We start from the raw sequence: 26,462 nt of genomic DNA, 5'->3' as shown, positions 1-26,462 counted from the left end.
CTTGGGTTTAATTTTTGCACAATGGCAGTTGTGTAGGGATGACATTTTAGGTTAGTGTGCAAAATACGCCTTACTGAGTGATTACTGATGTGCAGCTCAGCTGAGTGTCTTCTAGCAGATCAACCAGACTACGGAGTATGGCTTGCCGAAATCTTTTCACATTTTCTTGTGTCCGAACTGAGTGAGGAGCTCCTGATGGTTTTTTGTTCATAACTGTTCCCATGTTTGAAATGATTCTACCCATCATAAAATGGTGTTATGAGTGGGAACACTATCATGTCTAGCTAGATTGAAATGGCGCCGAACTCAAGCTGCACTGCAATGATAGACTCACTATTGCACACAGAACTATCGTAGCTAAACACACAATGTTGCACAGTCCATGGCTCATGACCTTGACTAAACAAAATGACAGGAGCTACCGATCATGTTACCACATACTCCCCCCCCCCCCCCCCCCCCCCCCCCCCCCCCCCCCCTCCCACTCCGACCACCTGAGCCTGAATACTAGCTGTTCTAAAAACGCCCGTCCTTTCTGCCTCACCTGTATATCTGCTGATTTCATCAGTCTCTGTTAGAAACAACATCATTGCACTTGCTTCATAAGTCATTGTGGATGCTACACATGTTTTGGAAGCACTTTTCTACAGCTCCACAATACCAAGAGAATTCCATCTACATAATTTGCCATTTTTGAGGATTTTCTGTTGTTGTACCCTCACCTTTGAATTGTATGTTGTTATACCTGTGTCTTCCTTTTGCAGTTCCTTGTTTTATGACATCCCACACTTCTTTGGTTTTATTTTCTGCATCAAATAGTACTTTGTCTTTGAATGGCTTTTTCTGTGGCAAGCACTGTATATTTTTTTTTAACACCTGTGATAGTAATTTAGGAACTGTGGATTAGTGTAGTGCTTTTGCAAAGAACTGAAATTTTTATGTCTGGGAAAACATCATAATACCCACAGTAACCCTTTACTTTCCTTATCTGTTTCAGTATCTTCAAAAATTAACTTAACCATACGTATAATCTAATTATGTTCTTAACACGCTGGTGTGCAAAACTTTAGGACACAAGTAATTTTTTAATGATATTTCACTGCCAAGCAACATAAAGTGATGAAACTTAAATTGTACATAACAAGAATCATTACAGTACAGTACAGTGCAGCAGGTAAGTAAAAGAAATATGCAATGAGATAAACGGAAGTAACATTTCTGTTCCAAGACAATAATCCTATATACACTTCATCATAGGTTTGATTTGTCCGAAAAGAACACTAAACTGAGCATTGGTTGATTGGAATTGGGTTGTCCTTCCAGCATAACTTCTATTCTTGTAAACACTCAGACTTAAACTTCCATTAGTTATCAGTCTCAGCACCCCTACTCCACCCACCTGCTGTCACTCTTTCTCTCTTCTCATTTCCTCTGCATTTGCTTCCTGATTTCATACTCTCACTACCCCCACATTCTCCCTCTCTCTCCTGCTGCCTCTCAGTTTGGTGTTCATTGTGATTGTTAATCATTATTTTACCATTGTTGCATGTTTCAGCATGCCATCATCTATCAGGTGCACAAAATTGGTTGCCTTTCCTCATTTCTGTTTTTTATCTCCATCTTGGTATCCCCATTGCTAACAAAAATATTCAACGATTACAGTATTTACATAATATGATACAACAATTTGATTTTACTAATGGTGTCAAAATTGACCAAATAGTGAGATATTTCCTTTCAATCATTTAATTTTGTTGTATGAACCACAAAATATCTTTAAGTTAAATGTTACCATTCATCCCACAAGTTTTCACTTTTCATTGAATAACAATTGTATATAACTGATTGCTCCACAATAGGCTTGTAATGGAATTCGTCAGTATTTGATTTTTGCTCTTTTAGTTACACACATACACTATCTGATCAAAAGTACCTGGACACACATATATATTACAGAACTGACAAATAGATGCCATGAGAGGCAGATCTGCCAGACCTCATGCACTGATGGACAGGAATCATCGAGCATTGTGTAAAAAATCACATGAAATCAACAGAAGGAATCACATGTCAGTTCCAAAATGCTACCAGCAGTCTGGCTAGCTCAATACTGTGTGTAGGAAGTTAAAACATATGGGGTACAGTGGTTGAGCAGCTCCTTACAAGCCACATGTTTCTATTGTCAATGCTAAGAAATGCTTGATATGATGTAAAGAGCAAGCCATGGAACAGTGGATGACTGGAAATGAATGATTTGAAGTGATGAATCTGGCAAATTCCTGAAGAAAGTTACCTGCTGTAATGTGTAATATTATCAGTGAAATAAGTACAAGGTGGTATTCTGTATGGGAGTGTTTCTCATGGTTTGGGTGTGGTTCCCTTATCACACTTGCAAAACACATTTTATAGCTTTGTGTACTGCATACAGTGGGGAAACAGTTCGGAGACAAACGTGCAATGGTTTGTGGACAATAACATTCATGAAATAGACTGGCTTGTCCAGAGTCCTGTCATGAACCCAATGAAATACTGTGGGGAAGAATTAGAACATCAATTTTACTTCAGAGCACAAGGTCCAACTTCATTGTATTTTCAGTTTAGTGATGAGGTTGAAGAGTATCTGCTAGGGCTGAATAGGATATTATTCACTTAGGACAAATTAAGCTTCATGTGTACTCCAATGAAGCAAATGTGAAGTGAGTATTGTGGTGTAGCAACCCGAATGACGACCATGACAGGTAACTAGAAGAACTGTCATGGAACTCAACCTACAGACATTTAATACACATTGCAATTGTGAACCTACAAAGGGAGGATCAGAACAATGTCAAATAAAGATGTCACTGTAGCAAATATGGCAGTGATGTGCTGTATGACAAACTGGAAGATTTAGGGTGCAATGACATCAGATGATCACAAAATTACACACTGTATCACCACTAAAAGGGAAACCCAAGACACCAGAGAAGACATGTGCACATGTCCCAAATAGAGTGTCAAGAAGGCTAACTGAGAAGTGTGTTTTGTTGTTGGGCAAGTCCATTGCAGACTGATGATATAGACATTAAAGTGCAAGAACTGATAGTGGCCTGGAGCAATGGAAGCTTTGATACCTATCAGGAGAGGTCCTTCTAGAGGAGTTCCTTGATTAAATTAGATTAGATTAGATTAACACTTGTTCCATAGATCATGAATACGACACTACGTAATGATGTGGAACCTGTCAGGTTAATAAAAGATGTCTGTACAAGATATTACATTACACAAAATATTGCATGACACTAATGTTTAAGTTTTTTCCCCCTTAATTTATATCTAAAAATTCAGCCAATGAGTAGAAGGAGTTGTCATCTAGAAATTCTTTTAATTTATTTTTAAATGTTGGTTGGCTATCTGTCAGATTTTTGATTCTGTTTGGTAGGTGACCAAAGACTTTTGTGGCAGCATAATTTACCCCTTTCTGTGCCAAAGTCAGATTTAACCCTGCATAGTGAAGATCATCCTTTCTCCTGGTGTTATAGCTATGCACACTGCTATTACTTTTGAACTGGGTTGGATTATTAACAACAAATTTCATAAGTGAATATATATACTGTGAGGCTACTGCAAGGATCCCTAGATCCTTAAATAGATGTCTGCAGGATGACTGTGGGTGGGCTCCAGTAATTATTCTGATTACATGTTTTTGAGCAATGAATACTTTTCTACTCAATGATGAATTACCCCAGAATATGATGCCGTACAAAAGCAGTGAATGAAAGTAGGCATAGTAAGCTAATGTACTGAGATTCTTATCACCAAAATTAGCATCTGGACCAAGATGTTATTAGAATTAAGATGTGAAACATTAAGAGGCAGGAAGCTATACCAGAGCAGTATGATGCAAGACGAAAGAATCTGATGGCTGCAAGTATAAACATGTTAAGCAAAGTTTTAAGGAACAGTTATGGAAAACAAAAACTGAATGATGGAAACAGTTTGTGAATACTATCTTAGAAACCAGTCTCAGGGAAATACAAAACAAAATAGACTGAGCAAAAGTCGTGACCATCAGACTTTGCCCTTGTTCAAAAGAAATGATGAAATGGTAATATAAAGTTGTCCTGGTTATTAAAACAGTGCTTCTTGATGACAAAGAAGAAGAGACAGAAGATCAGCATAGGTTAAATACTGTTACAGGAAGACTACAGAAATAAAAAGCACCTTCACACAAGAAGAAATCAGACAAATAGTTTTAAGAATGAAAAGAAAAAATCTCCAAAACCAGATGGGATCCCTGTCAAAATAGTACTAGCCTTATATGACAATTAGATAGCCACTTGTGTAAACTGTTCAGTGAGTGTCTCATGCAAGGAGGGATCCCTGCACTATAGAAGAATGCTGAGGTGTGTTGACCAGGATAATATGAGGACATGTCCAATAGGAGAAACAACCCTCTACATTTGAGAATCACCCTACTAAAATGAACAGAAATGGAACAGAATCAGTAGTACTGACACTAATATTAGTAGCTGGATAACTGATTAAGAGGTTTCATTATATTTTTGTAGTGGCAATATAAGTATTTAATAAGAATGAAAATGCTTGTGTCTGTATATGTGTGGATGGATATGTGTGTTTGTGCGAGTGTATACCCGTCCTTTTTTCCCCCTAAGGTAAGTCTTTCCGCTCCCGGGATTGGAATGACTCCTTACCCTCTCCCTTAAAACCCACATCCTTTCGTCTTTCCCTCTCCTTCCCTCTTTCCTGATGAGGCAACAGTTTGTTGCGAAAGCTTGAATTTTGTGTGTATGTTTGTGTTTGTTTGTGTGTCTGTCGACCTGCCAGCACTTTCATTTGGTAAGTCACATCATCTTTGTTTTTAGATAAGTATTTAATAATATATACTAGGAATAAATAATTAATATATACATGTATTATTATCCACAAAAAGGTGAGTGCTATGGCCTGTTTTAGCTTCACAAATAATAGGCCATAATTTTGTTGGATAAATAAATAATTCACTATCTTTTGTGGTTTCAGCTCTTGAGGGAGGATGGGCTGCCATTTCCCCATAGACAATCAATCACCTCATTGGAGGTGTCCCCAACTGAGTTCAAGCCATCATAAAAATGAAGGGTGGGCACAACCCATATTAATGTCCATTAATAGGTGTCTAGAAACTTTTGCTCAGATGGGGTATGATCTACTGCACATCTAAAGAAGTCTGTTGAGATTGAAATGTTCACACTACAGTAGTGCTTCTCCATTTATAACAACACTCTACAAAGCACTATGAAGTGTACAGGAGAGGTTACTTAGCAATGTATGATGTAGATTTCTTTCCATTCTAAGCATATATGGAATGTGGGAAAAATAACTACATAAATGCTGTGTGTGCACTGTAACTGGTCTAATCTTGTCTTCACAGTCCCAACAGGAGCAATATGAGGGGAGCTGAAGTATATCTCTGGAGTCTCCCCTTAAGGATACAGGGTACTTGTAAATGGTGGAAAAATCAAAATTTTTTTATGACTTTGTTAAATTCTATAGTCTTTCATGATTACATTGATATATACATTGTTGTTGTTGTGGTCTTCAGTCCTGAGACTGGTTTGATGCAGCTCTCCATGCTACTCTATCCTGTGCAAGCTTCTTCATCTCCCAGTACCTACTGCAACCTACATCCTTTTTAATCTGCTTAGTGTATTCATCTCTTGGCCTTCCTCTACAATTTTTACCCTCCACGTTGCCCTCCAATACTAAATTGGTGATCCCTTGATGCCTCAGAACATGTCCTACCAACTGATCCCTTCTTCTAGTCAAGTTGTGCCACAAACTTCTCTTCTCCCCAATCCTATTCAATACCTCCTCATTATTTATGTGATCTACCCATCTAATCTTTAGCATTATAGGTTTCAAATGAAAAATGACCTATATATACCAAATTTTAAAGTTACAGTCATATATGCTGCCATGCCCCCTTTTTTTCTGCTACAGAAATCAGTATTATTTAAAAAAGAACTGTGAACTTTCTGTTTCCTGCAATTATATGTATGCTAAATTGTATATGTTGGTAACAGTGCAGGTTTCTACTGACTGTAAATGATTATTTTTGCTAGTATTTACTTTTGTTTCGCTGAAGCAGTTTGTTCACGTGTTACTGAATGTTTGTTGCCCATGTGCTACATATATTTGTGGAAGTACAAATCCTTTAGTATACAATAAATACGAACTATGCCACACATCAAGAAATTCAATAAAAGGAAATTCCATGGTAACCAGTTCACAAATAAAGCAAGCCACACTGTTGAAAGTAGCGTACATATCAGTTCTTCATGAAGAAACTCCCACATGGCACGCCTCCTGGTGATTCAAATTTTTGTGTTAACAATCACACTGTTTTTAGTGGATTTGTTGTTGTTGATGTTATGTTCTTTGATAAAGGAAGTGGCAAAATATAAACAATGTGATGGTGTAGGATTTCTGAAAATAACTGAACAAATTAGCAGGAAGGGTTTAATGTCAAAATTAGTAGTTCTGTGTAGATCCTTCAATAAATCGACATCGAAAATTACTTTGAACATTGTGTATAATTAATATGATGTGAACTTGAAGTTAGTGTATCCAGTGCATGCAATAGGAAAAGGGAAAAAGGCTGCTCAAACATTTTGTGGTTTGATGGACCTTCCTCCTCCTCCCAGTAGGTTCAGAAAGTACATAAAACTACTTTTAGGCACCTTGATGGTTGTGTCTAAAGTGTCTATGAAACATGCAGTAGAAGAAACTGTAAATATTAGTGGGACCAGGGACACTGCTGTTGCACTTGATGGGACATGGCAACATCGAGGACATCATTCCTTGAATGGTGTTGTAAGTGCCACTTCGCTGGAGAATGGAAACATTTTTGATGTTGAGTGCTTATCTAACTACTGCCACACCTGCCATGATAACACTGAAGGACATATTGAACATCAGTGTTCTAATAATTATGATGGTTACAGTGGAGGTATGGAGTGTGATGGAGCTCTAAAAATATTTCGGAGGTCGGTGTCCGTTTATAATGTTTGATATACGAAGCACCTTGGTGATGGGGACTCTAAAGCTTTCAACAAAATTAATGAGTTCAAAATTTTTGGTGATACCTTCATAAAAAATACTGGAGTGTTGTGGACATGTGCAAAAGATGATGGGTGCTAGATTGAGGAAGCTACGAAGAGAAATGAAAGGAAAGTTGCTATCTGATGGAAAATCTCTGTCTGGCAGAGGCAGATTGACAGAAACTGAAATAGACCTCCTTCAGAGTTATTATGGACTGCCCATTAGATGAACTGCACCTCTGAATGATGTTACAGCAATGAGAAAAGCTGTATGGGCCACCTACTTTCATAAGTTGTCCACAGATGACCACCCTGTTCATGGACTTTGCCCTAAAGAAGCAGATTCTTGGTGTGGTTACCAAAAAGCGAACGAAAGTGGCCAAATATACCATCATAAGCATTCTCTTCCTGAGCTTGCTGTGAATGAAACAAAACCAATTTTTAGAGACCTGAGTGTCCCTGTTTTGCCTAGAAAATGTCTTCATTGGAGCACTCAGAATACAAATAAAAGTTTCAACCATTACATATGGGGAAGATTACACAAGAATGTTTTTGTAGGACTAAATACATTAAGATTTGGTGTACTAGATGCAATGATATGTTTCAATAATGGATTGATAGGAAGGTTGGAAGTCCTGAGAAATTTAGGCATAAAATGTGGCTCTAATGCTTGCATGTGACAGACAATGGGTGCATGAAGCTGAAAGATTCTCTCACCAAGTTATGGAAGAAGCAAGGAGTGCTAAAACGAATGCCAAGAGGAAGCTTGAAGATAAAGATATGCTGCAAGATGAAGACTATGCTTCAGGAATGTTTTGAGGCACAGTTTAATTGGACTCATATCTTCATTCGTAATTTCCCACAAGTTGTATTTTTCAGACGTCAGGTACAAATATTTCCTAAAGTTTGTAAAGCATTGCTCTAATTTTTTTCTGTAACTTGCGATAGTCCATACTTATGTAGTAGACCTAAGCTTTATTGCATAATCAACTAAATTATAGTACAAGTAACATTTTTACTAGGAAAAAAATTATAAAAATTAAAATGTAAGATGTGATATTTTTTTATCCTTGTAATATACATAGGTCTATAATTAAATAGATATAGTACCTCAGCCATCATGTCATGTACATCTGGTAAAAATTTGGTTTCTTTCAAATGTATAACATTGGATTGAATGGTACTTCAATTTGAGGAAGCATTTTGTAAAAAAAATTGCATCAATTTCTTTGTAATTTTTTAATAACCCTAAGCAGGTTCAGATATTCAAAATACTTCTAATTTGTTTAGAAAGTGTGCTGCCTTACCTTGTATCAACAAAAAATCTGTAATACATATACATTATAAACAGTGCCTGGAAGAAATAGGTGTTGATTTTTAGATAATATTGAGCCAGAAAGTACCCTGTATCCTTAACACAGGGTCTTGAACTTTTATAAATAGGTTTTTACCATGTAACTGGTGTCTATCTTCAGGCATCTGCCAGTTCATTTTTCAGAATTTCCACGCTGCTCTCTCATGAGTCAAACAAACCAGTGATCACTTTTACTGCCCTACTTTGTATACATTCAGTGTCCTCTGTTAATCTTATTTGCTGTGGGTCCCAAATACATGACCAATGTTCTAAGGTGGGACACACATCTTTTATAAGCACTCTCCTTTGTAGGTTGACTGCATTTTCCCAGTGTCTTGCTTATGAAGCAAAGCCTGCCACCTGCTTTACCCATGTTTGAGCTTCCATTTTGTATCCATACAAACTGATACATGAACGTATATGTCTAAGCTGACTGTTTCCAATTGTGAGTCACGTATACTGTAATCATCTTTTTTTCCAGTTAATACTTCATTATAAATAACTCCACCATCCCAAAAAAATCTCATGTCACTATTAATCTATTGTCTGCTAAGTCATCAGGGAGGAACAGTAAGGGTCCCAATACACTTCTCTGGGGCACATCTAAAATTACTTTTATATTTGCAGAAGGCTCACCATCCAAGATGACATGCTGCAGACTTCCTGCCATGACATGCTCATTCCAGTCACAAAATTTGCTTGATACCCAATACAATCACAGTTTTGTTAATAAATGTTGGTGTAGTACTATATCAGAATCTTTTCAGAAGTCGAGAAATACTGCATTCACATGGCTGTTTTGATTCCACGGCCTTCAGGATGTTTTGTGTAACAGATGTTTTCAGAATCCAAGTTGGCTGGCATGGAGGGTGTAATTCTGTTTATGTTTATGTTTGAGCTCAGAATTTGCTCTAGGCTTCTACAACAGATGGATACCAATGAGTTGGATCCCTTCTGCTACCACTCTCGTATGTGGGCAGGGCCTATGCTTTCTTCCAGCTACTGGACACAAGTTATCATCTGAGTGATCTGCAGTATCTTGTGGTTAAAACTGGAGCTAACTCATCTGAAAATTTTGTATAGAATCTAACAGGGATTACACCAGATCCTCAAGCCTTGTTTCATTTTATCAATTTCAACTGTTTCTCATGGCTATTGATGGCAGTATCTGTATCATTCATCTTTGCAAAGGTGAGGGAATTAAACTTGGGCAGTAGTTCAGTATTTTCCATCATAAAAGAACATTGAAAACAGAATTCAGTATTTACGTTTTTGGTTTGCAACCCTCAGTTTTGGTTACTGCATCATCCTTGAGTGTTTGGACACTAACTTTGGTGCCACAGACAGCTTTTCCACATGGCCAGCATTGTTTGGGGTTTATGAAAGATCTTTCAATAAGATTCTGCTGTGGTAGTCACTGAAGACTTCATGCAGTCTCTTTACAGCCAAAGTTTCATTCAGTATATCTCTGTCTATAGCTGTTTGTTTAACCACAAATAATTCTGAAGTCTGAGCATACACAGCTGTGGTGGTACATTTTGTGGCTAGTTTCATACCTTGTAGCCACATCATCAGGTAAATATAAACAATAAAATGTGGTACAAAATATGGCAGACAATATAAAAGGTCCTACCTCCTCAGTTAGAACCATAATGTTCACAGGGTGGATAGTTAATGAATAAAAAGCTGGACGGTGAAAACCTCTGCATATGAACATGCTTGCCCAACTTTTTATTCGACTATCTGTTGTAAAAACATTATGGTTTTAACTAAGAAGATTGACCCTTCTACATTCTTTGCCATGTTCTGTACATATTTTAATGTTTATATGCACCTGATGACATAGCTACAAGCCATAAATCAGTAGTGCCTTAATAAAATTGGTTTAAATACAGCTGTTTGGAGAGTTCTGGCCACATAATGTTTGTTTCATTTCACACCTATTACACAGTAGTAACTTTTTCTTCAGATGTTTCTTTACGGTGACTGTAAAATAGAAAGTCCCTCCCATCATGGGCATAGATGCATAATATCCAGTGCTTAGTCAACTGTTCCTTTAAATGTGAACCACAGTTCCCCTACACACTCCTTGCCAGAGCTAAATGTTCTGGGTTCCTATCTGACATCAGATATGACTGCCTGGCTTACAGAACATGACAGTCTGCCTACTAGTTTTATTTGTCCTTTGTTCATTGGTGTACAATGTCATCATAGTCACTGATATCAGTTTAGATATGGATGTCCTTGAAGAGGTCAGGTCTGTTGCTACAAGACCTAATATATACGATGGCCTCTGAACTATTTGGTCCAAATGGTTTTCATAGAAAGCATTTAGTATTATTTCACAGGATGTCTTGTCATGCCCACCACTTAGAAAATTGCACTTGTTCCAATTGATTGCTGCATGATTAAATTCTTCTCCAAAAGTGACAGCCTGTTTGATGAACATATGCTTTACTGTGTTGAAGGTTTTGGTTATATCTGGGGGGGGGGGGGGGGGGGGGGGGGGGAAGTCTGCTTTTTGCTGCTACAAAGTAACCTGACAGATTAAAACTGTTCACTGAATTGTAACTTAAACAGAGATTTTCGTCATTCATGACAGTAGAATGCCACCCATGAAAGGCAAAGATTGTAGTTTGATATTTTTTTATCAGATAAATATTTCGGCTGAGGACTTTCATCATATAGAGCTAAATATATTTTAGATAAATAATAATGGCTTACTGATGCAGAAATTATGCATTCTCATACTCAGTGAATCTCCAGGCATGTGTGTCCAATCACATAAGAAGTGGAGAATATAATAATAACATTGATTACCTGTATGATAAACTAAGTTGACTTCATTATGATTCTGAGGGTACATTTCATTCTAGTTAATTTCTCATAAATATATCAGCAGATTTAGAGTTTCTTTGGTACTATTGTCTTTCAAGATAATTTTCTTCCTTAATGCAGCTAAAGTATGTGCGATTGGGTGTGTGAAAGAGTTACCTTGGCACGAAAAGTACAAAAACAGTGTGATTGTACTTACTTTCAGTATATGAAATTATTAACTATGAAACATGCATATTTGTACTTAGTATTTTCTTTCACAGTTGCAAAATCAATAGCACATGTGTGACATTAGATGATGATTTAACAGTATTCCTGTGTCTGTGCAAAGTTACAGATGGTCTGTGCAGTGGGAATAATAATGAAACTCAAAACTGTGGTTATTTTTGCATGTATTATCTGTTATTTAGCTGGGATACAGCAGTCTTTAACACAGTCTTGGTTATTAAATTATCTTACTCGTGTTGAAAACTAACAGATAACATAAACTCAAAATAAGGATAAAAGTAAAATAAAACATTTTATTTGAAATACTTGCAGTTAACAGTGCTGTGAACAATAAAACAACGGTTTACAAAATATATAGAGCATAAGTGTGTTCCAAGACTTGCATTACTGTGAAATAGGGTAGCATATCTGTGATGAAGTAAACATTAAAAAGCAAGAACCACTCAAGATAACTTCCAACACTTCATAAATAAAAAGCCAAAACACCTGTTGTTACATAGTATTTCCAAGTATTGCATCATGCACAAGGTATTTTTATGCCAAAAAGAGAATATTTTAATAATTGCTATGAAAAAGTGGGTACTCAGATGAAGTGTCTCTAACTTACAATGAAATTATGTCAAGTTAAGATGTGTCCTTGGAATATTTTGTGGTGGCATGTCTGAATAATGTCTTCTCAGTTTTCAAGCCACGTCAATTCGATGGCTATCTCCACTATACTCATCAGGACTAAAAACCACTGCTGGGGCTGGTATGGTTTTCTGTTTATACAAGCAAACTTCAGCCTTTGGCACTAAACAGCCAAGGCCAAAACGACATGTGCATGGAAGGTGAGTTGGGCAGCTTGTAGCAACTTTGGCCCACCTTGTGACCTGGTGATGACAAGTGTCATGAGGGGCTGGCACCTTGTTTGAAACTGCCACTCCCACCTCCCTACTAGCATCAAGCATCCATCTTTGCTTTCTTTCAAATGGATTATTTACACTTGTAGGGAGGTGGCAGTTGCAGTTACATCCATCTTTGCTTTTTTTTTTCAAACAGATGTTTGACACTTGTAGGGAGGCAGAAGTGACAGCTTCAAATGTATTGTTCCCATTCAAGGCACATGGTGTCATTTGGGCCTGAGGCGAGATGGGGCTGCTATGAGCTACCCAAGTCACCTTCCTTACATGCTTCATTTCAGCCCTCCCTGACTGGTGCCAGAGCCAGCAATTGTGTCAGTGTAAGCAGAAAACTATATACTAGGCCCGGCAGTCTGTGGCTTTTACACCTGACAGTGATGGTGGAAATAGTCACTAAAAGCTTGTGTGTTTTATTCAAATTGATGTGGCTTGAAAACTGAGAAGATTTTATTCACGTTAAGTTATATTGTCCTCATACAGGAAAGGTATGATGGATGTTATAATTTGAAGGGAAATTAATTTTGACATACTATACTATAACATACTTTACTATAACAGACCTACTAAAGATAGACATAGATATAGATACAGATAGACATACACTCCTGGAAATGGAAAAAAGAACACATTGACACCGGTGTGTCAGACCCACCATACTTGCTCCGGACACTGCGAGAGGGCTGTACAAGCAATGATCACACGCACGGCACAGCGGACACACCAGGAACCGCGGTGTTGGCCGTCGAATGGCGCTAGCTGCGCAGCATTTGTGCACCGCCGCCGTCAGTGTCAGCCAGTTTGCCGTGGCATACGGAGCTCCATCGCAGTCATTAACACTGGTAGCATGCCGCGACAGCGTGGACGTGAACCGTATGTGCAGTTGACGGACTTTGAGCGAGGGCGTATAGTGGGCATGCGGGAGGCCGGGTGGACGTACCGCCGAATTGCTCAACACGTGGGGCGTGAGGTCTCCACAGTACATCGATGTTGTCGCCAGTGGTTGGCGGAAGGTGCACGTGCCCGTCAACCTGGGACCGGACCGCAGCGATGCACGGATGCACGCCAAGACCGTAGGATCCTACGCAGTGCCGTAGGGGACCGCACCGCCACTTCCCAGCAAATTAGGGACACTGTTGCTCCTGGGGTATCGGCGAGGACCATTCGCAACCATCTCCATGAAGCTGGGCTACGGTCCCGCACACCGTTAGGCCATCTTCCGCTCACGCCCCAACATCGTGCAGCCCGCCTCCAGTGGTGTCGCGACAGGCGTGAATGGAGGGACGAATGGAGACGTGTCGTCTTCAGCGATGAGAGTCGCTTCTGCCTTGGTGCCAATGATGGTCGTATGCGTGTTTGGTGCCGTGCAGGTGAGCGCCACAATCAGGACTGCATACGACCGAGGCACACAGGGCCAACACCCGGCATCATGGTGTGGGGAGCGATCTCCTACACTGGCCGTACACCACTGGTGATCATCGAGGGGACACTGAATAGTGCACGGTACATCCAAACCGTCATCGAACCCATCATTCTACCATTCCTAGACCGGCAAGGGAACTTGCTGTTCCAACAGGACAATGCACGTCTGCATGTATCCCGTGCCACCCAATGTGCTCCAGAAGGTGTAAGTCAACTACCCTGGCCAGCAAGATCTCCGGATCTGTCCCCCATTGAGCATGTTTGGGACTGGATGAAGCGTCGTCTCACGCGGTCTGCACGTCCAGCACGAACGCTGGTCCAACTGAGGCACCAGGTGGAAATGGCATGGCAAGCCGTTCCACAGGACTACATCCAGCATCTCTACGATCGTCTCCATGGGAGAATAGCAGCCTGCATTGCTGCGAAAGGTGGATATACACTGTACTAGTGCCGACATTGTGCATGCTCTGTTGCCTGTGTCTATGTGCCTGTGGTTCTGTCAGTGTGATCATGTGATGTATCTGACCCCAGGAATGTGTCAATAAACTTTCCCCTTCCTGGGACAATGAATTCACAGTGTTCTTATTTCAATTTCCAGAAGTGTAGATATAGATGACATCTTTGTGGTTTGGACTCATGGTGAAGAAACACTCCTTAATTTCCTCCATAACCTCAACTCCTTTTCGAATCTGAATTTCACCTGGTCCTTCTCCAAAATCCAAGCCACCTTCCTGGATGTTGACCTTCATCTTGTTGAAGCTCACATCCACACCTCTGTCCATATCAAACCCACAAACAAACAACAGTACCTTCACTTTGATAGCTGCCATCCATTCCACATCAAACGCTCCCTTCCCTACAGCCTAGGTATTCATGGCAAACATATCTGCTCCAGTGACGAATCCCTCAACAATTACACCAATAACCTGACCAGTGCTTTCCTCTCCCGCAACTGTCCTGCAGACCTTGTCCACAAACAGATCTCCCGAGCAATACATTCCTCCCTGTCCAACAACAATGTTGCTACCCCCAGACCACACAGAAGCATCCCCCTTGTCACCCAATATTATCCTGGCCTCGAAAACATCAACAAATTACTCCGCCAGGGATATTACTTTCTCAAGTCAACCCCTGAAATGAGATCATCCCTTGACAAAATTCTCCCCACACCACCCAGAGTTGCCTTTCGTCGCCGTCCTAACCTCCGTAACATCCTTGTTAAACACTACAATATTCCCAGACTACCTTCTCTACCCAGCAGTTCCTACCCTGTAACTGACTCCACTGCAAAACCTGCCCCATGCATCCCCCCACAACCACCTACTCCAGCCCCACTACTGGTAAAACATACACAATTCAAGGCAGGGCCACGTGTGAAACTACACATGTCATTTACCAACTGACATGCCTGCACTGCACAGCCATTTTACATCGGTATGACAACAACTAAACTGGCTGAGCGCATGAACGGACACAGCCGAACTGTCTGCCTAGGAGATGTCCAATACCCAGTAGCGGAGCATGCCCTCCAGCATAATTCTAGGGACCTAGGAACCTGCTACACCTTATGTGCCATTTGGCTTCTCCCACCCAACACCAGTCCCTCTGAACTGCGGAGTTGGGAACTTGCACTCCAACACTTCCTTTCATCCTGCCATCCCCCTGGACCGAACCTACGTTAAACAACCTCACTCCCATTTACTCTTCAGTCTTCTCCTCTTTCCCTTTCCTTTTTAGCCATTCATGCATCTTTTCATCCTACATAGTTCTGTTTCTCTTTATACTATATACCACTTTACTTCTGTATGCATCCTCTTTGGTTTGAAGCTGGCACAGTACTTACAGTAGAATATCTTTGGCTTCCCTCTGACAACCATGCCTCCATCCTTGCTACCCTCCCTGTTTTCCTTTCCCTGTTGCTTCATAACCTGGGTTGTGAGTAACTGAATCTACTTTCCCTTCTTGCCTTTCTTTCCCCTCTCTCCTCCCTGATGAAGGTACATTTGTTCCGAAAGCTAGGAACGTAAATTTTCGGTTCTGTTTTTTGTGTATCTATCGGCTGTACTGAGCTGAGGTAAGTACTGGCCAGCCCCTCTATCTCTTTATTAGTATTTGTTTCAGACCTACTAAAGTGTTAATGCAACTACCTTTTTAATCATAGAACTATTTGATTTTCAACAGACCAAGAAGTGAAGTCATTTGCAACTTTAAACAACAACCAGTGTTTCTTCTCCTGTCATTACACATCAAAGTTTTACTTCAGTCATTTGATGAGGGTAGAGTGAGGTATCCTAAATTTTTAATCTCTGTGTAATCAGAGGAAGAATTCATCAAACAAACACCGCCCACAGAGGTTTTCACATTTCCTCTTTCTCTGGTGTCAGGTGAATCATTAATAAATCTCTATATTTATGCCTGGCTTCTATCTTTTGAGACTATCCGCTGCTCTGATTATCAAATATGACAGGCCAGTAAAATTTTATCACAATTCCCCACTATGTAGTAATTTGCACCGCTGTTACAAGAAAGAGCAATGTTTTTTGCCAATTATATTGATTAGTAAGCTTAAATATATCAAGGAGTCACTTTATCCCAAATTTTAACTAACTGTGGAGGTTTGGTTGCTGCTTGGTCTCATTTTTGAAGTGAACATTATTATTTCAATTGGATCTGCACATTCTAGGAAGTGAGCCTGTTATACAATTTAAAAGCTGTGGCTTTAAATGCAACTTTTTCACTGGCATATAGTGCAATATTTATGACTGACAATTTCAGTGTACCATTTATACAGACTTGTTTAGCTAAGTGTAGAGATTAGATAGTGCTACTCTCTAGGCAGAGTGGACACTATTAAGAGTTTATACAACAATCTTTTTCTAGAACTATGTGAGTCTTCATTTCATGACACAGTTAAGAAACTTTACAGAATGCTCAGGGATGAAATGGAGCAATCAGTGTGAGGAATGAAACGCTTTTGTTAAATTAGGTAGGGCTATGTACTGGGCAGTTTTCTATGTTTTACAGATGTGTGATGAGGATGGGAATTGCTTATAAATAATGGTGGATGAATATGGATGTTTCAGCTATGATACTTAAATTGCATCAGGTGCTGGTGGTTTATTATTATTTGCACTTCTAATGGATGCAAATACCAAGGGCTCAAAAACATATTAAATTTTGAACCTGACATAATATACCCTCACTGCAACACAGTTCTCCCTTCCAGTGTTGTTATTACTGAAGATTAGATTTCACAACTATAACCAAATAACTTCAGTGTTTCATTTTGAGAAAGTTAAGACTTTAAAAGTTTTTTTTTTCCATATTTTTTCCCTAGGCATCAAACAGATAAAATTATTATATAGAAGGAAAAGTAATTTTCTGTGTAATAGTGTATATATAACCATTTCATAACTCCCTCACAAAAGTGGATGCATACAATCTATCATGATCTAACTCATCAATTAATCTCAATGTTCCGAACCTATCTTCCACTTTGGAGCTGACCTCATACAATATCAACCACAATGTGTTTATATATCATTAGTTTTGAAGGTTTTATTGTTAAAAACCTGAATGGCATAGTTATGTGTATTCAGTAGAGTCAGATTTTCAAATAGTTTCTGATACTGATAATTTGGAAACAAAGTCAGTTCTCCAATTTATTCCACCTTGCATCCTTAGTGGCTAGAGGGAATGAGGTACAAAGTATTGCCACATGACCCTGCTGACATCATACTATGGTTATTTTTATCTTTTGTTAGCACTTTCTTAACCAGTTGTGTAGTGTGGCTGATATGGAAGCTTCTGGTGATTAAAGAACACAAATACTTTCAGAAAACCTACCTTTTTTTTAATTACACATACCTGTTAATGAAGCCACAAGAAGACTATCATCTTGGCCACTGGAGCAAAAGGCAAAAGGCTATGAAATAAGACACACTAGGATAAATAATTGGTTTTAGTTATTTATTTTATAATTAATATGGTCTTTTATTTACTTACCAATGTTTTTATGTTTTAATTAACATCTTTTTCTTTGTAAACAACAATTGGGCAGTGAAGATTCAAGTGAGCTTTTCATTTGCAAAGTAGATTAGTCTTTGTCTGTTTCTTCTGGTAGTTTTCATTTACAAATCACACCAGAAAAAAAGGTGATCACAACCCCAGAACTTATGAAGTTGGTTTCTGTCTTAGATGATTTTACACTATAGTTTATGTTTATATCCATGACAAGAGCATTGGATGCCAATGCCTGGAAAAGCCACTCACTGCCATCACTATTTCCACAACTGGTGACATACAAAATAAGAAGTAAATAAGAATTCTAATTTCACAAAACAGAATATGTGGAATCAATTTCACTGAAGCTTTCTCTTTGCATTGTACCTTCTTCCAGCACAGTGGGTGTTTCACTTTATTATGCCAGTACCTATGGAACTAATTAACTATGAGATTCTTTTGTAAGAGCATTTGCATGAAACAATACGAAATCTGACATCTTTTGAATACAAAATGTTACATTTTGTAGAAAAAGATACAGTATTACATTGAAAATTGCTCATAAAAAACACAATATGGACTTGAAATGAAAATAAATTGAATAACAAGCATTTCTATATTACCAGTTTCATACATACTACAAAGACATGTCATTTGGCATTGTGTGGTATGCTGATGTTTGGAAGTGCCAAACCATTGGTTATATATGAACAGCCATGAGTGCTGAACTTACATTCAGTATTTATATTTTCTGTTTTGTTTACCTGTAATAAATTACAATGCCAAATGCAGTAAGTTTATTTATTTAAGCTAAGCAAATTCAGTTCACTTCAGTACTGCTATCTATCCCTTTCACCCAAATGACATCTCCCCCTTCAGTTTCTTACCAGCTGTCTTTATAAAATTTCATTTATTTCAACATGTCAGACATTAGAGGTCATTAATCATGACCCATAACTATCATTTTCTATCTACAGTACAGTATGTTTGCTCCAAAACCTAATTACTGAATAATAATTACGTATTGATTAGCAAGGCTGCCGCCAATTTCTGAATATTTGAGAAGAAAAAAGCTGATTTGCAATCTTCTCGTAACTAGCTGACTAGCTGTTTAGACCCAGTAGTCACATACATTATGCAACAGTTAGGGAGCTATAGTAATATGCTGTACAAAATGAGCTCAGAAGAAAATTATTAATATGAAGAAATTTCCTTGTATAAAATATACTTGCAAAATACAAGCTGGTTGATAATTTTAAGTAAACATTAAATGTGTTTACACAATAAAAAGGAAAGAAAATACATAAAATATGAAAACTGCTCATAATCTTGTGAAATAATTTCATGTTTGCCCATCCATAAATTCCCAACCAAAATGTGTGCTCAGTGTGATTCATGTACTGAAAAGTAGACTGCAAGGAGGAAACTTAATTCAGCCTTTACAATGATTTAGTTTTATGAACTGCAATGCCATCAGTTATCTGTCTAACAGATAAAAGAACAAAATCAATGGAATGAATTGGTACAATCAGTGTACTTTTCTCATTCAGAAATTTTTAAAGTTGGGTACGGAGATGTAAGAGAGAACAGATCTGCAGTAAAGAAAATACAACAATATTATTGTTGTGTGCAGAATGACATGGTTTACAGAAGTTGAAAATGCAGGTACTGGCTAATGAATGTCATGAATGATCTCTAGAACAAAGGTGACATATGAGGGAAAACAGAAATAGAAAAGGCCCATTATGGTAAAAGGCCCATTATGGTACAAATCTCAGTGTTCATATATGCGCTATGCAACAGTTCTTCAAAGGACTGTGAACTTATCAATAGTTTACTCTAATGTTGCTCACCACAGAAACTTCAAGAAGTTTGTTGCAGCATTTCTTTACCAAATAAATCTCTGTGCATGTAATGAAATCCATGTTTGTGTTATGTAAGAAGCTACATGCCATACAAATGTGTTGAAAAGGTATTGTTATATTTTTGCCAGAAATTGAAGAACTTTTGCTATGGCTTTATGTTAATAAGTACGCCTGAAATAAATCTCATCTTTTAAAGACAGCTTCAGACATAAATTGCTCACAGTGATACAAATAAGTGTCACCAATCTAAGATGGATAACAAAGTTTCAACCTCTTATGTAATAATAATAACAATAATAATAATAATAGTAATAATAATAATCCAGCAAACATGGCCAAGTGTAAAATTCATATAACTGGAAACAGTGTCTTTCTTTATTACTGTCTAGCAGTTATTACTGTGAACTCTATTCTAATACTTCATTTTCCTTACAGTATTTTTCCCACACAGTCAGTCAAACTAACAACAATCCAAATTATCTTCATAACATACCTCACTAACCTATAGTACACTTAAAGGATGATTTTTAGTGCAGCAGATTGCAACAATAAGCATCAGATTTTTCCTGATTGTCAGTTATAACAAGAACAGATGCTATTCATATCTCTCAGTCTACAATCCACACATAGAATATTTTCAACATGTAGTAATACCAGTCTCTGCATAAATGCATTTAACTCCATTTTTTAATCCTACATATAATACACAGGAACATGTACAAGTGCACATGACAGAGAATGCACACATAAATACACAAGCACACACACAGTCTTAGAGATCAATCACTTCAGTCACACAGTCTCCAAGCAGCTTCTACGATTCTTGCCTACCAGCCTGTTGTAAGTGGCAGTTTCCTACTCTGTCAGCTTTGTAGCCTGGGTATCGAATTGATCTACTAAAACACAGACAACATTATTTAATAATTGTAGAATCGCTAATGGTATCTTGACGTCTGAATTTTGTAAGAGGATCTTGCTGTACTTAAGTACATGGTGAGTATTAAGGCTGCCCAGTGAACAATTAGATATGTTTTGCCAACCTGTGCAACAGCTGCTGAGTGATTCTATTGTACTTTCGTATGGTTAAGAAACTTTTAATATTGTTGAAAGGTTATGGCTGAGATAATATTTTTTGATAATAATGTTTCAAACAAGTCAGTGAAATGAACTAGCATTTAAAAAAATTGCTTGTAGGGAAACTGCTGTGTATCTGATGATAGGTTTCTGTTTTAAACAAGAACTTCTACAAGTAAAATATTTTTGTCTTATCTCAGTTACAGAACTGGCACTCCTGTTAATGGATCAATGTATTTCATGCAGTTTTTTGGCATTTCAGCATACAAAGTTGCTGCATGAAGGTCAGAGGTTTCTAAGCTACAGTGTTATTAAAACACAGCTATATAAGGAACAGTGTGAATGCTTTTGCTGTAAATCGCTCAGCTTTTCTGCAAAGGTGCTGTGAATACATGAGCTGTAAAACAAATATATTTATTTCAGTGTATCTGTCCCACATGTGAATACATCAGTAAAGTGAACTGTGATTCAGTGTTAATGTTTACTTCTCAAAGAGAACTCAAAAGTGTTTAGTAACAGAAAAACATAGAGATAGGCAGAAAAAGAAATAAGTGTTGCCTCAACAATAATTCCATGCAGGCTTCTGTGTATCTTCTCTTCTTTAAAAAATATATTGTTTTATGAATCTGTTAGTATTCATAGTATACACAACATATGTTCTTCGTTTCTGACATGTATTGTATTGCCATAAGACATTCCATTTGAGTGAAGTAGCGCATTGTACTTCTGTTCTGAGAAAGACGTATGTGAGTGTTTTGTGTATGGAAATGTAGTATGAAACAAAACTTGTGGCACTTTGCTATGAGTCCAGATTTTTTCAGGAAAGAATGAAATGATATTATTATTATTATTGAAAAATCCAAGGAGTTGTCTTCTCCAGCAAAGAAACTGGTTCACAGTATTTCTGTAGTAACCATGAACTTAAGTCTCTTAGTGCCACACAGCTACTGTATGATTATAACAGAGAGATTTCCAGCTCAAGAACATGTTTTATTGTTGTCAAAACCAATTGTCTAGTCAGCACCAAATTTTCTGCCAAAATTGGCTTCTTTTAACATACAGTAGCATATGTTGAAAATAATTTTGTGTAGCAGTATGATAAGAAATGAATTTGTTTGATATATAACACATACTGTCAAAATAGAAAATGTTTATCAAGCTTGCTCTTTAGTGAACTCTTAGTGAATATAAATATCTAATTTAAAGAAGGTACATTGACTTCCTAGCAGTATATCGGAGCACTGAACAAGACGTCATACATTTAAGTAAGTCTGACGTAAATGAAATCTCAGATATTTTATTCGTGTTTTTATGCAGTACAATCCTACAACTTTATCATATTGCTTTGTTGCCCTTTCATACTGTTGAAAGAGGACATTTTTGAAAATTGTGAACTATGTGTGGATAGTCGTTTCACTGTAATACACAGATTCACCTAACTTTCGTTGTATTTGTGATTTTGTTGCAAATGTTACAAGCTTTATTGTGGTGTAAGAGCAGTGTATGTATGTTTGTCAACACTCTTACTTCATTTTTATGGATGAGTTCACTCAGGCATTTCTGAAGAAGCCTGTATCACAGTCTTTCACCAAGTACTGTGATCTGGCACCAGGATGTTTCTGTAAAGAGTTGATAAGCTTAGCTACAAGATAAATGTTGCCATTATAGAATATTAGTGTTTCAACGTCAATTTTTTGTGAATGGTACTGGAATCTAATTGCCGTTACTCTAAGAACCTGCTTTCCATTGTAGCTAGAGACAGTCATCTACCATTTTTGTTTTGAAGTATGAGAGAGAGGGGGACAGCCAGGCAGAGGAAAACTTGTAATGGTATATTTATTTATGTAGTCAGTAGGCTATTATAGGGAACAGCCACTTACAACAGATGAAATGGTGAGTAATTGTTGCTGAAAAAAGAGGAACAACAATAATAAACACTTTTGACATACTAAAGCTATCAAAACTGAATACCCTGACAGTAAGAAATTAAATTAAAATGTATTCATATTTATTTCAGGTTTTTTCACCAGAACCTTGTAAGACTGATGAACAAAGTTCATCAAAGCAGATCTTTTTTTGCATGTAGAAATAATTGGGGAAAGTTTTTGTATCTGGGTTATGGAAGCTAAGAAATACTTCTTATTGTACATATACTTCGAGTGATGCATCTTGTTACACACTGCTGCAGTATTTCTGTAGGTATTATTAGGTACCTGTGATTGATTGAGCTCTGTGTGTGCACATTCATTTTAAACCTTTTCGCTAACAGAATTTAATTTTGCAAATTATAATTCTGAAATGTTGTTGCTAATTTCAAATATCATTAACGCAGTATGCACCGAACAAAAATATTATACTAAGCATTTCGGCTATGTAACTGACACTTTGTACCCAAAATCATATGGGATGGAAACAAACCATGCAAAAGTAACAGCACAATAAATTACTATATTAAATATGGACATAGTAGGTATTTTAACGTTACTGACCAGTGAATCAGTTTTGTGTTGCAGAGACCATTACTTTAGCACAAATATGAGGCACATACTTCCTATTTCATCAGCAAAAATTTCTAACACCATTTCACATCAGATCAGACTTCCCATGCTTACTTGAAATTGGCACTCAATTAGGAAATTACAGCAAAATTTTAGGTTGTTTAAAAAAGCAGTCTATAAATGCCCCATGAACTAAGTGTATCCTTTGTGCGTGTATATTCATTATTCTGTGGACATTCTCATCTTCATTGTAGTTCTACCTTTAAAATCAGTTCCATTTCATTTTAATATGGTGATGTTGCTTTGGCTAGGTTATGAGCTTGTTGAGAAATTGACCATAAGTGGTGTGATGGGTACTTTAGGTAATGGGTGTAGGGAATCAAACACAAATATTTTTCTTGAGAAGCAATAAGTTAGACACATCAACTTACAATGAATGAGATATTTCATAACAGTAGACACTGAAGCATGTTATGAAGCTTTCGGGAGCACACTACTTGAAGATACTTCTTCATGTATACTGCATGTGCTAATTTTGAACTTCAGATTCAGATGGGCACCAAATAATCGCCAGAATATTCATAACATAAGAATTTCCAATAACTAAATCTGAATCTATAATAATGCAAAATAAATTTCAATGAACAGATTAGAGTAGCAGAATTGTAATTCATCAAATACTCATAACTGTCCCCTGATGAACTATTTCATGCATTTGCAGTGATGACACAGACTAAATTAGTATGCAAGCACTTACAATATGATAGTCTCCGAGGTAGTTTGGTTGTACAAAGGGCAGTGTCAAAAGCTATTTCTCATTAAAATTATATTGAAATTTAAGTACTGTACTATACTTTTTGTAATCAATTTAATCCCTTATCAGTGGCAACAATGTATACTGGCTGTCTTCAAAATACTGAAAGCTTGAAAAAAATCATGTCATATACATAATATGGTTATCTCAACTAAGAAAAGTGATAGCCACTGTTCGGTGAAAGAAAATTAAAAAAAAAAAAAAGGAGATATTCCTTTTCTCTTGACCAGTAATATCATGGTTGTTACACAAAAATTTCCTGTTATGTTCTAGATGTTTAGTTCTTAATATACCTGCAACACTATTATTTTGCACAAGCAGCTGAGTAGTCTGGCCAATGTCATGTATGAAATGGCACTGTGGCATTGCTACATGGTTATTATTCATGAAAAATAAGAAAATTATAAAGATTGTAATCATATGAGATAAACTACAAAAACAAAAACTAATTATATGCGTGAGTGGAATGCACTGCTAAGAGCTTTTTAAAGCAACATTTATTTAGTGATCACTGTAAGACACTGCTAATGAAACAGTAGAAGCTTAAGATACTTTGTAACTTTTAAAATCTGTAAGTCACCATTCACAAAGTCTATGCATATGTAGTATGAAGACTCTGATTTCCTGAGCTCTTGATCATAGTTCCAATACCTGTGAATTTACTGTAGATGGATCTAACACAGGTCACTGCTGCAAGTAAAATGCCATTTCTGTTATTCAAAAGCCAAATTAGTTCTGTCATCTTCAGTATTGTAGTGCAATGAAATAAAATAATTTGAAGTGATAAAATAATGACAAACTGTATGAGTTATAGCAAGTTTTAATAAGGCCCCTTTTCTATGTATTTCCTTTTGCATAAGTATTAGAATGAACAGTAAAAAAAATGTTAATTTTAGGAATTCCTTTTAGTAATTCTTCAGCACTTTTATTTTTATGCAGAGAGAGAGAGAATAATGAAGAAATATGAGTTGGATGAAAGATAGTTTCCATTTGTAGAAAAAAAAAGAAAAAAAAAACAAATGTTCTGCTGACTTATCATTTATGCCAGCACATGTGTTCAGAAGTGTATTTCAGAATTGCTGCTGTAGGATATTTTAAAATAATCATTTCTGAAAGAAAAAAACTAGTTAAATCTTGCTCTAACATTTCCTTTGTGTCCCACTTTACGTCTGAGGGGATTTTCTTCAGTTTGTATTCTTGATTTTTGTTATAACCATCTATTGCTCACAGAGAAACAAAGTATGGAAGCTGTATAATTACACCTACTTCAAGTGAACTTCCGTATTGCTAGTATCTCTTTATTTCAGAGTTCATGGCTTTAGCAGTAGCAGACACTACTTACATAGTGAAAATAACCTGGGAAATAGTGGATGCTCCAATTAAATTATATTCTTAAAGAGGGAACAGAGGAAAAGAAAACTCTGGGCTATAGCTCAACAAAATTTTGTGGTTAAAACTGGATATCTTAATTGTAATAATTACTGGGTTTGATTATGCTGGGTTGCTGAATTTGACAGTAATGTAGCTGCACTGGTCCTTCATTATCTACATACTCTGTTAATAGAGTGACAATGAAGCTCTCTTTAAAATGAAACTTCGTGGAAACAAATTAGTCTTCAACTCAGTAATAGATATGGACAATGTCTGTGAACAGAGTTATTTCACATAGGAAGTAAGATAGAAAATAAAAAAGTAAATACCAAACTGAGAAATACACAGGCTCATGAAAATATAATTGTATAGTCAGATTCTGCACTAGAACTTAATATGGAAAACATTTCTTAAAATTTCAACAAAGAAAGCCACAGAATAAACAGATAATTCTGTGGAATATTACCAACCATATAACAAACAGAAGCAACAGCCATTTAAGTTAGGTTGCCTTTATTTCATTTTCTTATATCTATGTGAATAATCTCAAGCCATTGTCCACTATAATATATTTAGAGTCGACTGTTTCATAATCTTCAGAATGGTCACAATGTGCTGTGTGGGTAGATGGCAGTTCAAGTCCTTGAATGTAATACAAACATCCATATAAACAGTAATTAGTCATTTGTCTCAGGGATGAAGTTAAAAGGCATACTGTTGCTTTATCTGTTATATTAACAAACAAATCCTTTCTGTCTGGAATGTCTGGGAGGAAACAGAGCAAATGTATGAACTATTTTGTAAGAGTAAAACACTGGATCTCACCATGTTTGAAAGATCAGTACCAGTAACGGGTTGAAATAATTATGTATCTTGACAATTTTCTGTTTCATACATAAAGAAATATTTCACCAGTAACAGATGTTGCTGTTGTGGGTTTGTACCTATAGTGATGACTACAAATTGAAACACATAACAATAGCTGGTAATCGACTCCCCTTGTTTAGATAATTTATAAAAT

Source organism: Schistocerca americana, chromosome 3 (assembly GCF_021461395.2).
Source record: "Schistocerca americana isolate TAMUIC-IGC-003095 chromosome 3, iqSchAmer2.1, whole genome shotgun sequence".
Classification (NCBI taxonomy): domain Eukaryota; kingdom Metazoa; phylum Arthropoda; class Insecta; order Orthoptera; family Acrididae; genus Schistocerca; species Schistocerca americana.
Note: the sequence above shows the minus strand (reverse complement) of the source record.